This window comes from Perca flavescens, chromosome 23 (assembly GCF_004354835.1).
Source record: "Perca flavescens isolate YP-PL-M2 chromosome 23, PFLA_1.0, whole genome shotgun sequence".
Taxonomy (NCBI): Eukaryota; Metazoa; Chordata; class Actinopteri; order Perciformes; family Percidae; genus Perca; species Perca flavescens.
The window spans coordinates 22,921,219-22,937,342 of record NC_041353.1 but is presented as its reverse complement, the minus strand read 5'-3'; the positions used below and the strand labels follow the sequence as shown (position 1 = coordinate 22,937,342).

Here is a 16,124-nt window from a genome sequence, read left to right as displayed (position 1 = left end):
GCCCCAAAGCTGTGCCACAGTCTGCACTGTGGCTGACGGGAAATCAGTGCTTTAAGTCAAAGTACAAATGTCGGTATTATGACTGTAACAGTTTGTTCGGTGAAGTCCACAGCAGATGGCGGAGCTTGCGAATTATAGGGTGGGGGGAGGTGGGGACATGAAAACGCAAACAATTGTGTTACCTTCTAAACATATTTGGCAAAACAGATTATTACTATGTTAAAGGGGACCTATGATGCCCATTTTCAGGTTCATTCTTGTATTTTGGGTTTCACGGTATTGCAACGAATAATCCCCATGCGGCCCAGAAAGGATTTTCCCCATAGGCCACCATTGTAAAAGAAACGTCTGTAAAACTGTTGCCAGGATACTTTGCAACTGCAAACAAGGCCGGTTAGGACTTTTTCTATTCTGAATATTTAATCCATGGACTTTTTATATTTGGAAAACCTTCCCTTCAGGTGAGAATAGTGATTTAATAACCTGTGACGCCACCACAATGTAAAGTCAATAGGCCGAGAGGGAACTGGCAGCACTACGGTGCATATTCAGTGGGTCACATATCACGGAAGTAAACCCGGAAGCATACAATATTTTTTGCCGTATGCGCCACTGAGCAACTCCATTGAACTGAATGGGCGCCATTTTGGGATCCGTTGTCCAGCAATTATACTTCTGCAAGCATGTTCTGTACCCTCCGTCATCGCAGCCGGGGACTGACTTTCTACTGTCAAAAAACAACACTAAACCAAACACTAAGCAAAACACACCATCAGACCTCAGACTGAAACTGCTTGGATCCACATTATAGTGTTTGACACTGTGTGACCTGTGGCTATTTAAAGCAGAACCCTGCCCGACCCAATACGTTAAAAAAGGCCAAAAGAGCTGAGCCATACTGATGGGTGTACACTACTGTATGTTTGAACAAAACGTCAAATATTTGCACTTTTAAAATCTCTCCAAGCCTTCCACTTTTTCTAAAACGTACACTTTCAAGGAGCGTGGGAACCCTGCTGTAAACTGTGCGTAAATGCCTGAAATGCAGATGTACTATTCCGCCTGTCATTCAGTTGCTCGTCAAAGCACCGATTGGGAAATGACGGCTGACACTTTGTCTCACAAATGTGCCTCTGGTGCCAGAGAGCAGCTCCACCTTTAAAGTCAGGTGTGATTTATTCCATCAGCATTGTCTCGTAGCAGACAGCCGAGCCACCAAGAAGTCACATCCACTCTGCTTTAATTCACTCGTCAGGGCGTGGGGAGAAGAAAAGTACAAACTGGTAGTAATTATGTTTCATAACTAGGGCTGGGTATCGCTCAAACATTTTCACATCGCTTACATTTATTTACTCTTTATCATTTACACACAGAAGCTGAACGAAGCTACTGTTTACACAAAGCTTATGAAAAATCTTCACTTCACGTCAAGGTCCATGACTATTTAACACTTTTTTAGCCCACATAGTTAGCTACATCACTGAAAATAGTCCCATCAGGGTCCAAGAAAACATTACCACTTTATACTTCTATGGCCCACAAAGCTAGCTACCACACTTATAATGTCGTGGTAATTTTGTGTTTCAGTTTGTCAACCTATTGGCGAGCTACTGGAACAACACATTCTCACTCCAATTGCGTATCTTTGGCGGTGTTATTGACGGTAAAAGTGTCCTTTAGCGTCATTTCTAAACGCGCTCTATCTAAACGCGCTTGGTCGGGACTCTTGGTGTCACTTTTGACGCAGTTAGGTTAAGGAAAAGGTTGTGGGTGGGCTTACGTTTCCATGACACGTGGGAAGAATGGGACGGTTGGGTTTAGGAAAAGAAGAACGGGACGGTTGGGTTTAGGAAAAGTGACACGCGGGACACAATCCCCGGTCTCCTGGGTGAAAGTCCTGTGTTGTTTGACCCATCCACCACCCCAACCAACCTCCCTATGTGGATTTTCAGGCTTTCATACCACTCGCTACCATAGTCGCTCTTAGTGCTAAGTCATCTTCAAACCCTGTGTAGTTACTGCTCTCCCCGGTACGTTCTACAAACACGCTGACGCTGATAACTACTGCCCAAACGTCCGTATTTTACGAGTTCGGAGTGAGAACGGGTTGACTGGAAATACGCTCGCGAGCTACTGGGAGCTACATGTTGGAGACCCCTGATCTACACAAATAAGGACACTTTATGGAGATATGTAACTCATTCCAATCACCCATCTAATGCATTAACCAAACACATGAAACACAACTACAGACAAAATCATCACCATCATTTGGTTTTGCCCTGTGATGTCAGTGATGACATCACCAATACCATAATACACCATGCTGCTGGGCGGCTCCTCCCCAAACATTTCTGCATGGTGGACCAAACAAAGCAGCAAAGAATAGGTGAGTACAAGGAAACAAACAACGGTTCAAATCTGCAACTTGCTAACAGTGGTTGTGTGAATTGAACACAATATGAAAATAATGTGTACCATAATACGGACAAATGTACACAAGCACATTTGGCCATCCACAACAAGGGTTGGTGGTGAATGTGCTCCCACTTTGTCACAACAACACACACACACACACACACACGAGCTGTGTTGGAAACTGTTGCTTATCACGACCATAGTTTGTCATTTTGTAGTGGTGTTCGAATTCTGCACGGTTAATTTCATTCACTACATAGTCCACTATAAAATACCCACAATGCACTGTTAATTTGAGTGCACATACGCTGTACCCATTTTACTCTTGTATACCACAATGCAATACATGCGTGTTTTCCCAGCGAAGAAGAAGAAGAGTTTTTCCTGCTTGTCTCCACAATAGCCAATCACCAGCATTATTAGTTCTTCGTAGAAGCGTGCTGTGTTCTTATTGGCTCACTGACGCTGATGAGATTTACTCCTTAGGCATTGAAACTTGGTATTGCATTTTTCGATACTCGACACATGGATGCAATTCGGTCGGTGCCTAAAAGTATCCAAGTTCGGAAACCCGGCCCCATTCATAACCAGGATTTGCATAATACCGAAACGTATTTACAGCTGTGTGTCTCCGTTTGTCCTGTTTTTACTGAAATGTTCTTTGAGGCACAGCATGAAAACTTAGTGGAACGTAAACTGCCTGTAGTGGGACATCAGGGCGGCCTGGAGGGCCAAACCATTCTTCAACCAGACAGCCCAGGCTTTAGCAAGTGTCCACCCTGCACATCGGTCCTCGAGCAAAATATTGAATGTTCAAACTTGCAGCTAGGCCTTGACCTGGAGACTTAAATCACCTGTGCTCACAAAATCGACACATGGAGAAAGATTGGTTTCATAACCCGTACCCCTCGGGCCGCGGGGTGTGGATTTGGCTGCAGCTGCACACATCACAGAGTGAGGGTCAGAGGTGGAGAGGTGAGGGTTGGGGTTTGACTGGATATATGAGAAGGGAAGGTAGGGTTAGGAGCGTAGGTGTGCAGGTGCCAGGCTTCGCCAGTTGTTCCAATTTCCCAGTTAGCAGGAAGCAGCCCCATATCCAGGATTTTATTAATACAGAGGTAAAAACAAACAAGTATTTCCCTGATCTAATATGCACATTTTAAGACGCTTGAAGAGCAACTTCTGTATAACAGTAGCTTCAAATGTGAGACTAGTTGACACTATACCCCAAAACCACCACGCTGACCTAAGACCGTATAGTTACGACAAGATAATCCACTTCCCACCACCCTCAAGCAATGGCGGTGATGATGATCAGACAAGCGAACAAGTCGTATCTTGGTTTTTTACACGTTTTTTTTTTAGGCAGTTAAGTCACTTTTTAATGGAGTCCTCAGTGGTAGATAGGGCCATGACGGCAAGTCGTCTCGCTCGGTGTCTCACTGTGTGCTATCAACTGAATCGGTCTTTGAGGCGTCAATTAAAAGACAGTGAACGGGGGACAAGATTTGAGTCAAAGCAAGCAGCTAGTATGTGTGCAAGCAGTTATTGAGTGATTGACTTCAAAGTCAAAAGTGAGATTCCACAAATGAGTTCTCACGTCTGCAAGAATGTAGATAAGTGGCTCTATCAATAACCACACTGATTAGCTCAGCACACTCAGCATCGTGTGTGTGTGTGTGTGTGTGTGTGTGTGTGTGTGTGTGTGTGTGTGTGTGTGTGTGTGTGTGTGTGTGTGTGTGTGTGTGTGTGTGTGTGTGTGTGTGTGTGTGTGTGTGTGTGTGTGTGTGTGTGTGTGTGTGTGTGTGTGTGTGTGTGTGTGAGAAGCACACTCAGTATCCGGACCGTAACCTACTGGCCTCATTTAAACATGTGGTTGTTTCTTCTGCTGTCAACACATTTGTGTGTGTGTGTGTGTGTGTGTCGCTGTGGGTTTGAGCGTCAGTAGTGTGTGGTTGAGAAGTCTCAGTGACACCCACGGTGTGTTTTAATTTTGCCCTGAGTGGTCACATTTGTCAAGAAAATGATTCAAAATATTCCATGCATGAAGAAAAATCACATGGGAGTGTTATATTTTAAGTGCTGTCAGACACTACAGTCAGTGTGACTTTGATCTAAATGTGTTAACATTTCAGACTTTTTAGGTCATCTCAGTCTGTTTTGGTCTCACGCCCATTTAAATTTGGCCTGGACTCGGCCTTTAAACTGCCTGGACTTGGACTAGTCTCGTATTTGACATAGTGGTCTTGCCCAAAAACTTATGCTAGGCTTGGCTTACATCTGATTTTCTTTCATGTACATGCATGGTTTGTTTTGCATATGAACACAACTTTGGAAAAGTGTTATTTTGACAGACAGTATGAGGAAAAAAAAAAAGAAGTTTTTTTGAACATTAAAGCATGTAAACATGTTGTAGTAGAAACCCAAAATACAAATGTGAACCTGAAAATGGGTATATTTGGGGGAACTTTAATAGATACAATAAACTCAACCGCCACACAGTTTTCATGATGGAGGATGTTTAGTTTTCTCTGGTGAACCAAACGGAAGGTGAATTGCTTCATGTTTTAGATAACCCGCCCTATAAATGCTTGGTGTGAACTTGTCCTAACACATTAGTACAGTGTTGGGAAGCAGCCTCCCTGGTCTCCCATCGGTCTGACCTCACCTGGGTCGAGCGCTCCCCTCCGCTCCGTTGCGTGTCAGCCTCACGCGAGCCACCTGGACGTCTTCCACCACCTCCGAAAACACGGCGTATTATTCAAGCCATTACTCATCCCATTGCTGGATTACTCACTCACCTTCACTCCCTCGCTCTGTTTCACATTAGTAAACATCTCTGTGTGAGACGGCCCCCGCCCCGCCAGTGTAGCAGATGCAGATCCCTGCCAACCCAACACGCCTCTTGCCTGCGGGGGATGAGCAGGAACAAAGATGGACTCTCTCATCTATCCAGTCACGGAGATGGTACTGAATGAAAACGGGGCCGGCCCGTGGCATAGGCAGTATAGGCAAATTTTTTTGGGCACCGGCAGTCCAAAAGGAGTAAAGACAAGTTAAAGATATTTAAAAAGGCGGCAAAAACGCCAGAAAAAGGGACAAATGTTGAAAAAAATGTACAAAAAAGTGCAATAAAATTTCAAAACAAGCGACAAAATCTGAAACAAATGTTACGTCCGAAAAAATATCAAACACACACAAACATTGAATTGGTTAGGGTCAGCTCTGGAATGAAACACATCAACGATTAATCACCAACAACACAGTTATGTAACTGCTATAACAATAAGACGTGCTCAGTGTAAAAGGGTGGTGCCACATCAAACGGCTCGGCCACAAGCCAAACGTATCGGATTCCTAAAAAGTCGATGACAGTGACTGTTGGCTTATGAAAACAAGGATGTCTGTACATCAGTCAGGTTTGACTGCATTTAATCCACAACGCTGTTGTTTTCCCTCTAGGCGGAGGGATATGTCAGCAGGGCATTTTGCCATTTGAATAAAAAGTCACGAAACTTTCACTACTGCAACCAGATATGGCATGAAGGGATATTTTCCTCACTTTGGATTGCATTCGGCTCGTCTGCTCTGTATTTAAATTATGCAAGCGCAGCGAGCGTGGCACAAAGATGTTACCGTGTGTTCAGACTAGGGTTGGGGGATAAAATCGATACAGCGTAGTATCGCGATATGTTTCCGTGGCAATACTGTGTCGATACGCAGACGCTGAGTATCGATCTATTATGATATATGTGTTGGTCAGTTTGTTTGCTTGACAAATCCCATTTTGCGGCAATACAATTGAAGTGAGATGAACAAAGAGCGATATTTATCTTTTTTAGATAACAGATGTTGACACATTTTCCTCTTGGGGACAAAATTTGAAGTTGGGGAAAAAGGTAATAAATTGCAATTTATCGCAGAGAATTGCAATAATATCATATGGTGATGATGGTGATCTTTCTCGCTCAATTTAAAACAAAAATAAAAGCCTCACAACGTCATTATACAATAAGTGAGGGTGAGAAAACGAGAGAACGATTCATAAAAGCAAAACTAAATGAAAACCAAAATGACTTAACTTGGTCCATATTTCATTGTGGTTTCTTTCTAAATAATACAACTAAAACCGTCTCAATTTGCGTGTTCCCATACTAAGTTATTCAGTCAGAAACACGTGTCATAGATTTAACCATTTATTGCAAAAAATGGAAATACATTCACGCTTGGGGCTCATGGCTCCGCTCTTAACAGGGTTGCCAGGTTTGCGGTTTTCCAGCACAACTGGGCTACTTTTAAAGTGTGGGTTGAATTTTTTTTTGTCCACTAGTTGGGTAGACCAGACACACACACACACACACACACACACACACACACATGTGCCCCCAGCCCAGCACTTGCCTCTCTAGCGAAGCAGCACACAGACTAGTACACAGTTTACAACAAAACAGGTTAGTTTATGCATCTGCGAATTGGTCTACATGTGCACAGAGATTTTTTTTTTTTTTATTAATTCTAAACCTTGTGTGAAACAGGGCACAAACAAGCAGGAAACTGATAAAGCACGACCAATTTAAACGTCCCATGGCATGAAAATTTCACTTTATGAGGTTTTTTAACATTAATAAGCGTTCCCCCATAGGAGCAAGGTTACCTCCCCTTTCTCTGCTTTGCCCGCCCAGAGAATTTGGCCCCCCCATGAGAGAGAGAGAGACATCATGGCTTTCAAACGAGCAAAGTGGCAGTTAGTCAAAGCCACACCCCCACCCTCCACCTTGCCCCCCCTCTCTCCTCCTCAATAGCTACAGACACAGAAATGGCACATACTAAGGAAAGCACATTGTGGGACTGTCTCTAGTGGCTGTAATTCTGCACCAAAGACTTCTGACAGTTTAGGGGACCACTAAGGTCTATATAAAAGAGACTTCAGATACAGTATTAGGGGACCACTAAGGTCTATATAAAAGAGACTTCAGATACAGTATTAGGGGACCACTAAGGTCTATATAAAAGACACTTCAGATACAGTATTAGGGGACCTCTAAGGCCTATATAAAAGAGACTTCAGATACAGTATTAGGGGACCACTAAGGCCTATATAAAAGAGACTTCACATACAGTATTAGGGGACCACTAAGGCCTATATAAAAGAGACTTCAGATACAGTATTAGGGGACCACTAAGGTCTATATAAAAGAGACTTCAGATACGGTATTAGGGGACCACTAAGGTCTATATAAAAGAGACTTCAGATACGGTATTAGGGGACCACTAAGGTCTATATAAAAGAGACTTCAGATACAGTATTAGGGGACCACTAAGGTCTATATAAAAGAGACTTCAGATACAGTATTAGGGGACCACTAAGGCCTATATAAAAGAGACTTCAGATACAGTATTAGGGGACCACTAAGGTCTATATAAAAGAGACTTCAGATACAGTATTAGGGGACCACTAAGATCTATATAAAAGCATCCAAAGAGCACCATGTCATGGGACCTTTAATAAATGAAAACATCAAAAATAATTCCATTTTGTGCTTAAATTAAAAGCAAATAAATGCAAGGGAAGGGGATTTGTCATTTGTAATTCAAAACAATATTTTCTTGTAGTCCCTTAAGGCAGGAGATTTTTTTGAGATGTATACATAGCAAAATATTACAGCTGGCTCATTTCTGAAACATGTATTCATAAATTAATTTGGCGGGTTATTTAGGGTAAAGTTATTTATTTATCCAGGTCAGAGCCATAAATGGGTTCATCCGTTCAGGTGTAGATGTTCATGCTGATGTCTGCCTGAAGCAAAGTAATCCTTCCTGTCCAGAAGAGCATCTCTGCCTGAGGGGAATGCTTGTGTTTGCTTCTGTTCTTCCAGAGGCTGACGTCACAGAGAAGTTCAAAGCGTGTGTGAGATGAACTCAGCAACCCCGCACCGCCTCGACCTCCACACCTGGTCCACGTTGCCTCTTAGATTTGAGTCTCTCTGGGTTTCAGCCGACAAGCCTTCTTTTTGTGTCGCTGGATGTTTCCGGAACAGGTTTAAACAATGTCTCCTTTGTCTCCCAGCGGACTCACCTATTCCTCAGCCTCTCTGAAGTGACAGAGCAGGTGACGGGCTAAGTACCAGGAGGAAGATTTTTTTTTTTTTTTTTTTAAAAAGCCTGAGATTAGCTTGAAAGCAAGAGAGGCATCCAGTGGTGCAACAGATGTTTCCTAAGTGCAGAGCAGAAGTGTTGAAAGGCAGAAGAAATGGGCTTTAAATGAATGATTAATGGATGAATTCCTGCAATTATCCACTCAAACTGTATGAATTATATCATGCTGAGATTTTTTTTTAATTATTTTGCAGCACTTCACATATTTCAGTGTAACTGAGTAACTATCAATTTCTGTGTCAACTGTGCAATCCAATCCAACACAGCAGTCCTGCATTAACTCCTGTGAAATGATAATTTGACTCTGTCATGTCATGTGTTGTGCTGTTGCGACTGTACTGGCGGTGTTACCTAAGGTCTAAGAACTGATCGACAGCTGATAGACCGAGATGATGAAACCTCATCAGAAAGATTGTACCAAAGTCGAAGAGACAAAGACTTCCAGACTTTGAAACTGCTGTGATGGATCTGTCTGAGCACTCGGGGTTAATCTGACCCTAATGTCATTGAGTTTGAGGCCTTTTCCTGCCTGAAAAACAGCATTGAGTTGAGACAAAGCAACTTAGAACGAGCGTAATAGAACTGAGAAGTTGAATGTAAGAATACATTTGATCTTCTAGATCTGTGGTTCCCTAACTTTTTCTGCATGGCCTTCCCGATTTGTGAGGTGCACCACAATCAGCTGTTTGTACGTAAAGGGATAGTTGATAAAATGATAGTCTCGCAATGCCAGATTTTCCTCCACAGCGCTGCGGAGGAGGGTCTGGCTAGTCCACACAGCATTCCTGGATGGGAGAAAAACACGCTCTGGTTTAATGGTATTTCTTTAAATCGTCTTGGGCGGCGCTAAGCATCGAACTCTGCACCTCCAATGAAGAGATTCAGGGAAACGAGAACCTGCGCGGAAAAACTTTCCAAATAAACCGTTTTTATACATGATCAAATTTTGAGTTCGTCCAAAAGTAAAACCAGAAAGTAGCCCCCTTGGAGCAGCTATTATGGCTAACTGCATAGGGATCTTTGCCAGGTTGAAATGTAATGGAATTTTCCTTTTTAAAGCTTTAGTGCGTAACTTTTTTTATATTAATGAACGTCCGTTACATTCCAGCCGTTGCCAAATGAGTTGACACAAAGCTAATTCAGACTTTAAGCTCCACACAACTCTCTCTGGATTTCTCAGTATGACTATGTTCAGAAGATTGTGGCGTCCGTTGACTTTCGGCGCAGAAACTCGAGTGAAGACAATGACCTCTTCTGAAGAGTCCATGTTGTTTTAATCCTCCGTGTCCTCCTTGGCTACTAGCAACTGCGTGGAGGGGGGGTGGGGGGAAGGCTTGTATCATGTGGATGCGCCGACCGTGTTGTTGTCATTACTTAGAATTCTTCATGGGGGCGACAGGAACTATACCTACTATGGCTTTAACAAGCACTTCCATAGTTCATTTTTGCCCCCAAATTATTGCCTATGTTTCCTCCAAGTGCCCTCTGATTACCTTGGGTGCCATGCAGGAGTGGGCACAGCAGCGGAGGAGGAAGTTTTTAGATTCTTAAAAAAAAATTATACTATAAATGAAAAATACTTATATAAATTAATGATGAAAAGAATTTTACATTATTTCACATCATCTTGTGGTCGGTCTTTAATGGGATTAAAAGACACCTTTACAAAACATCTATGTTTACATGACAACAGGGAACAGCACGGTTTCCCATGCCTTATTCAATGAACAGATGGGAAAACATAATTAGCTGTAAGTAACTGTCCTGTATACTTATTCTTTGTGTCCCTGCTGTGTTTACAAGGCATTTTACATGGACATTCCATACGCAAATAAGTGGCTGAATCAGATACGCAATCTCTACATCTCAACATCCGTCCCCTCGGATCGAAATGTCACAAGCCATTACCTGGATAACATAATGCAGGCATTTAGTCAGGAGATCTGATGTAATTGAGCCAACTTGGCAAAAATCAAACGGAAACATTGAGGGGGGGGAATGAGCACACTGCAAGTTCCTCATCAGTCTAATGACAGTGACCTCTCGTCTACCCAAAACAACAATATGGGCTCATTAATAAAGTGTCCAGTGGGGGTAAAGTATTTTCATAGGAGCCTGGAGGATGCTCATAAAACTGCAAAAAGGAAAACAGCAATGAAAGGTTAAGATTTTCATTTCTCTGCTTGCAGATTGCTTAAATACTCACTGTTGTTTTTCATTAAAAGGCCATACGATGAAGTCATGGCTCATGGATGTTATTATGTTTAATTATTAAAAGGTAGTCATTGTTCATTTCCTCCTCGTTTTTCCAGCAGCATGGGAAGGAAATTGGCAGAATCGCCCTGATTTGGGTTTGGGGAGAGGATTGTGGAAAAAAGGGACCCCCTCTAATGAAGGACAAATCAATGCTGGAGACTGTCACAGATATACACATCATCAGCTTACGGTTAAGTCAGCAGGTCTTTAGTTTAGAGTCGGGGGGGAGGGGGGTCCTAATGGATTTATTGAGCGGCATGTGAGTGAGATTATCTGAAAAATGTGTCAACTTTTACACACTTACTCCCTTTAAAGTGCCCTGTCTCCTGAAAAATCCTTTCCCATACAACTGAACTGCATTCTCAGTTACTTTGCGAGGGAAAGTAAATATTTTGTTCCGGATTACGTTACTTTTGGACATATCGCAAATACGTTTCTAATTAAAGTCCACAACAGGAGGAGGTCAGGGTGGATGGGATGGGTCAAACGACAAATCTGGGACTTTCACCCAGGAGGCCGCTGTTTGTGTTCCGTGTGAAACTTATTTTAACTTAACTTGCATATAACGGACGCAACATGCTTAACTTACACACGTAACATAAGTTTGGTAACAAACACGCCTTATTTTAACCCAAACCAAGATCTTTTCCTTAACCTAACCAAGTGGTTTCATTACCTAAACCAAAGCAAGTATTTTGGGGACTGTTTCATACCATTGTATTTAGTATAGAGCAGGGGTCTCCAACCTTTTTTTAAGCCAAGGACCCCTTAACTGAAAGGGAGACGGAGCAGGGACCCCCCCTACTACATACAGTACAGGCCAAAAGTTTGGACACACCTTCTCATTCAATGTGTTTCTTTATTTTCATGACTATTTACATTGTAGATTCTCACTGAAGGCATCAAAACTATGAACGAACACATATGGAATTATGTACTTAACAAAAAAGTGTGAAATAACTGAAAACATGTCTTATATTTTAGATTCTTCAAAGTAGCCACCCTTTGCTTTTTTTGATAACTCTGCAAACCCTTGGTGTTCTCTCAATGAGCTTCATGAGGTAGTCACCTGAAATGGTTTTCACTTCACAGGTGTGCTTTGTCAGGGTTAATTAGTGGAATTATTTCCCTTATTAATAAAAAAGCAAAGGGTGGCTACTTATAAGAATCTAAAATATAAGACATGTTTTCAGTTATTTCACACTTTTTTGTTAAGTACATAATTCCATATGTGTTCATTCATAGTTTTGATGCCTTCAGTGAGAATCTACAATGTAAATAGTCATGAAATTAAAAAGGAAACTCATTGAATGAGGTGTGTCCAAACAGGCCTTATAACAGGACTATAGCCTTTATAAATACATTTTTAGTGCATAGAATACTAAGCTATTACAGTAAAAGCCTAATAATTGTTGGCATTATTTTATAAATCATCTTTTAATGTTACACATACATGTGGCACAGGGCTGAACTGTATCTGTGGATGGCTATCTTAGTGACTACCTTACCTATAGGCCAGTAAGCAGTGGGGATTTGTATTTGCTAATACTATGTTGTTGTGATTTTTAAAATTCTCAAAAAAAAGTTAAAAAATGTACTATTATTTTGGAGGCCCCCCTGCATTGACTCTGAGGATCCCCTAGGGGTCCCGGACCCCCTGTTGAAGATACCTGGTATAGAGGATCTTTGCCTAAATGTCAGGCTACTATTGATGTTGAAAATCAGTGTATGTGCCTTTCATCTACACGTGCTAGTGTAGTTTGGGTTCTCCTGTAGTTTGGGTGTCGGGTTGCTTTATTGTCACGTAAGCATTCTCTATCTTCCCCTGAAGTGTAGCCGCTGTTCTACTTTTTCCTGTTACCGCCATTCTTGAGCTGTCACTGTGCTCTCCTTTGCTCTGGATTAACTGCCAGCAATCGAGCGATGATTGATCGGTGCAGCTGATCTGCAACACACCGCAGCCAAGTTGCAGCGGTAGCTCTCTGTAAACTAATCCTCTGTAATGTGCATATGACCGGCGTGAGAAAAGCAATGGGAAAACTCCCTTCCCCATTCAGCTTCATCCACGGCGATGGGAACCACAGTGGGAGCAGGTTGGTCCAGCCCTGCAGCGGTGGCAGATAAACCTACCAGGATAAGGAGGGAGAATGTAGGCCTATTGTCGAGCTGATAAGGATTGCTTGTTGATATGTTGGTGGCGAGGTGGGGTAAGATATTGTGTCGCTCCTCGGACAGGTTGTGACAATATTTGACTCGGCTGCGGCACAGCTTCAACCAGTCCAGCAGAGATAAGGTGTCTACTGTTTAACTTTATCAGGCCTCAGTGTTGTGAGAAATGAGCCCAGTTTCTTGTTTGTGTGGACCATGTAATATTTTGCATTCATAAAGCGGATGCTTATTATTTCAAAAGAATAATGGTCAGTAAACTCATCCATTGCTGCCCAGTTTGCCTGCAGGTTTAAATTGCTTAGTGAGTTACATTTTACCAACTGGCTTTTATCATGACCGTGAAGACAATATTGTTGCAGGAATGATTTAAACTGGCAATCCACATATAAACAAATTTCTGTTGTGCAAGTCGGGATAAGCAGCTGTTGCAACAGTTGCCATTCCATCTACGGCCATGGTTATAAGGAATAGTTTGACATTTTGGGAAATAGTTGCCAATTCAACTATTGGAAAATCTAGGAAGCCCAGCCAAGAAATAGTCCCGCTCATAACCCCACTGTAAAACCAGAACTTCTTGTTTTTCCACTTCAGTTTTTGTATGGATTAAATAAAGAGATACAAGATATAACATGCTTCTTATGAGCTTTAGAGGTGCTGATGGGAGGATTTAGTTTCCTTCGGATGGAGCCAGGCTAGCATTTTCCCCTCTCCAGTCACTGTTTGTTGGCTTTAGCTTTTACAATTATCATACAGACATGAAAGTGGAATTGATGTTCTCATCTAACTTTCAGCAAGGAAGTGCAAACCAATTATCCCAAAAAAGTACTAAGTAACTATTCTTTCATTTCTTTAACAAAACTTATGACAAATAATGTTCTGTTTCCTCCAGGACGAATACAAGAATGTATAAAAAAAAAAAAAAAAACTGATTTAAAAAAAAAATTAAAAATCAGATCACACAAATAGACCGGCCCACCGGGAAATCTCCCGGTACTCCCAATGGCCAATCCATGCCTGGGTTAAAGTGGGATCTGTCAGGAGGGAGAACCCTAAGATCCTCACTTTTAAAGCTAGTTCACCTGTTCACCTCGGATGCCAAATTAATCAGATTACACAAGGCCAAATTGCCTCCTAAATTGTCGCATGACTGGTTGCTCACAAGCATCGAAAGGCTATTTTTCGAAAAAGCCATTTTAAGTCTGACAACTAACTTCACGTGGTACAATGAGGGCAAAACGGCGTCACAGATCGGTTTCAACCGAACATTCTCTGTCTAGCTCAGCTAAAAACACCGGATCTGAATCACATTACCATGTCGGTCGCTCCTGGAACCGGTTTGTAACTGGTAGGCTACAGACAACGTGACCTTTACCTGTTTAACAGGATATTTGGTGTTCTTTTAAACAAACGGGAAACTGCGATGTGTGAAACTGCCAGTTAGATTAATTTACTTATTAACTGAAGGGGCCGGAAACGCCATTTGGAATCCCCCTGGTAATACTGTTTGTAAAGCCTAGAGAAAGATTTTCCTGTCCCATGATAGAACCATTTTCCATTCTGTGCTTTTCAGTTTGTTTTCAGGAAAAGCTTGATGAAGGTGGCACTTCAATATAGTGTGAATGCTGCATTAGAAACAGACAACATGTAGGCGATACCTGCACTGTCAGGGATGTGTCAACAGAGCAATGGTGGTATGATATTTTTACTCTGCTGATTTCTGGGAACGAGAGCGGGCAATGCTGTGGGAACGCTTTGCAGAAAGCACAAGTTCAACGGCTGCTTGCATATAAACACAGAAATCACACACTTTAACTCTCCACTGTCCGACCAATGGACACGTTCTCACCTATGCCCTTTTAATGAGCTCAAATTTCCCAGAGCGAGGACAGAAGGACGAGTTGTTGTGGTGTTGTAGCTGGGACTCACCGATGGGATAGACATGAAGACATAACAAGACTGAGAGGATGAGTCATTAGAAGGCCACAACCTTCATACCACTAGATAAGATAAACGCCTCTCAGCATGTTTTCTTGTCTTTGCACACAGAGAACAGAACAGTCACAAGCCTGGGCCTAATCAGTCCGCTAATGTCAATGCAATGCTAAATCAATGCTAAACTATGTCCTTCCCTCTGTACTTTGATGGTAGTGATATTTCACTAAAAAAACAAAAATGTCAACCTCATGTGATGGTGGAGGAATAGTCAGAGGATCTACTGAGACGCTAAATTATTTAAAAATGTAAAGACTTCTCCACAGCATGTACACATGCAACACGTAATTGCCAAAGAAAACCACAGAACTTGATTGAGAAAATGACGTTTGAAGGGGACATACAGTATATGCTCACTTTCAGGGTCATACTTGTATTTTTGGGCTTTCTACTAGAACACAACACTTTATTTTTCTCAAACGGTCTGTCTGAATATACCTGTGTTCCCCCTCTGTCTGAACTGCTCCGTTTTAGCGCCTGTCTCTTTAAGACCCCCTCCTGAAAAAGCCCAGTCTGCTCTGATTGGTCAGCATTTCCGGGTCTTCCAAATCTGCACTCTCGGAGTCTCTGCACCCTCATTGCAGCCGGGGAATGACAGTAACGGCAATGTAGCGGCACTTTATATATGTATATATATATATATATATTAGTATTGTTGTGACATCACAACCGTATGGAAGTCTTGACGGCGCATTTAAAGACACATTTTCTGAATACGGGCTGTGTGCATTTCTCTGTGGATTGAGCGTTTTGATACTTTCACAGTATTTAAATAGCACCTCAACTTGCTTTATAATCAAAAAAGACATGGAAATCTCACATTTTCCAATATGGGACCTTTTAAGAATGCTCTTTCCCAGCTTCATATTGAGTCCCATTTGTAACCACAAGCCTGGTTGCTGCGGGGGAAGAGGGCTTTGACAGTTACTGTAACCGCTCCTTGAGTGATTTTATGTTGATTAGATATTCAATGGTTACAAATGTCTACAATCTAGGACCAAGTGACTATAAAATGGTACTTATAATTTAAAAATGAAGGCTGAGCGGACGGCCATGAGTAAGATTAGATCTTTGGGGTCTATAACAAATATAAAGCATTTGGCGAATATATTTGACATTCAGCTGTTTATAAT

General features: G+C 42.0%; 1 long non-coding RNA gene across 2 annotated transcripts in view; it reads left to right on the top strand.

Annotated features, from left to right (window-relative positions):
• The first annotated feature begins 2,343 nt into the window (after positions 1-2,343).
• Positions 2,344-16,124, top strand: part of LOC114550359 (uncharacterized) — a 47,392-nt gene continuing 33,611 nt past the window's right edge. The window contains exon 1 of one of the 2 annotated variants that reach the window (XR_003691684.1): positions 2,344-2,389. This is a non-coding gene — a long non-coding RNA (uncharacterized LOC114550359). Of the gene's footprint in view, positions 2,390-12,855; positions 12,924-16,124 lie in introns of those variants that run through there. The other variant, XR_003691685.1, reaches the window with a different exon arrangement.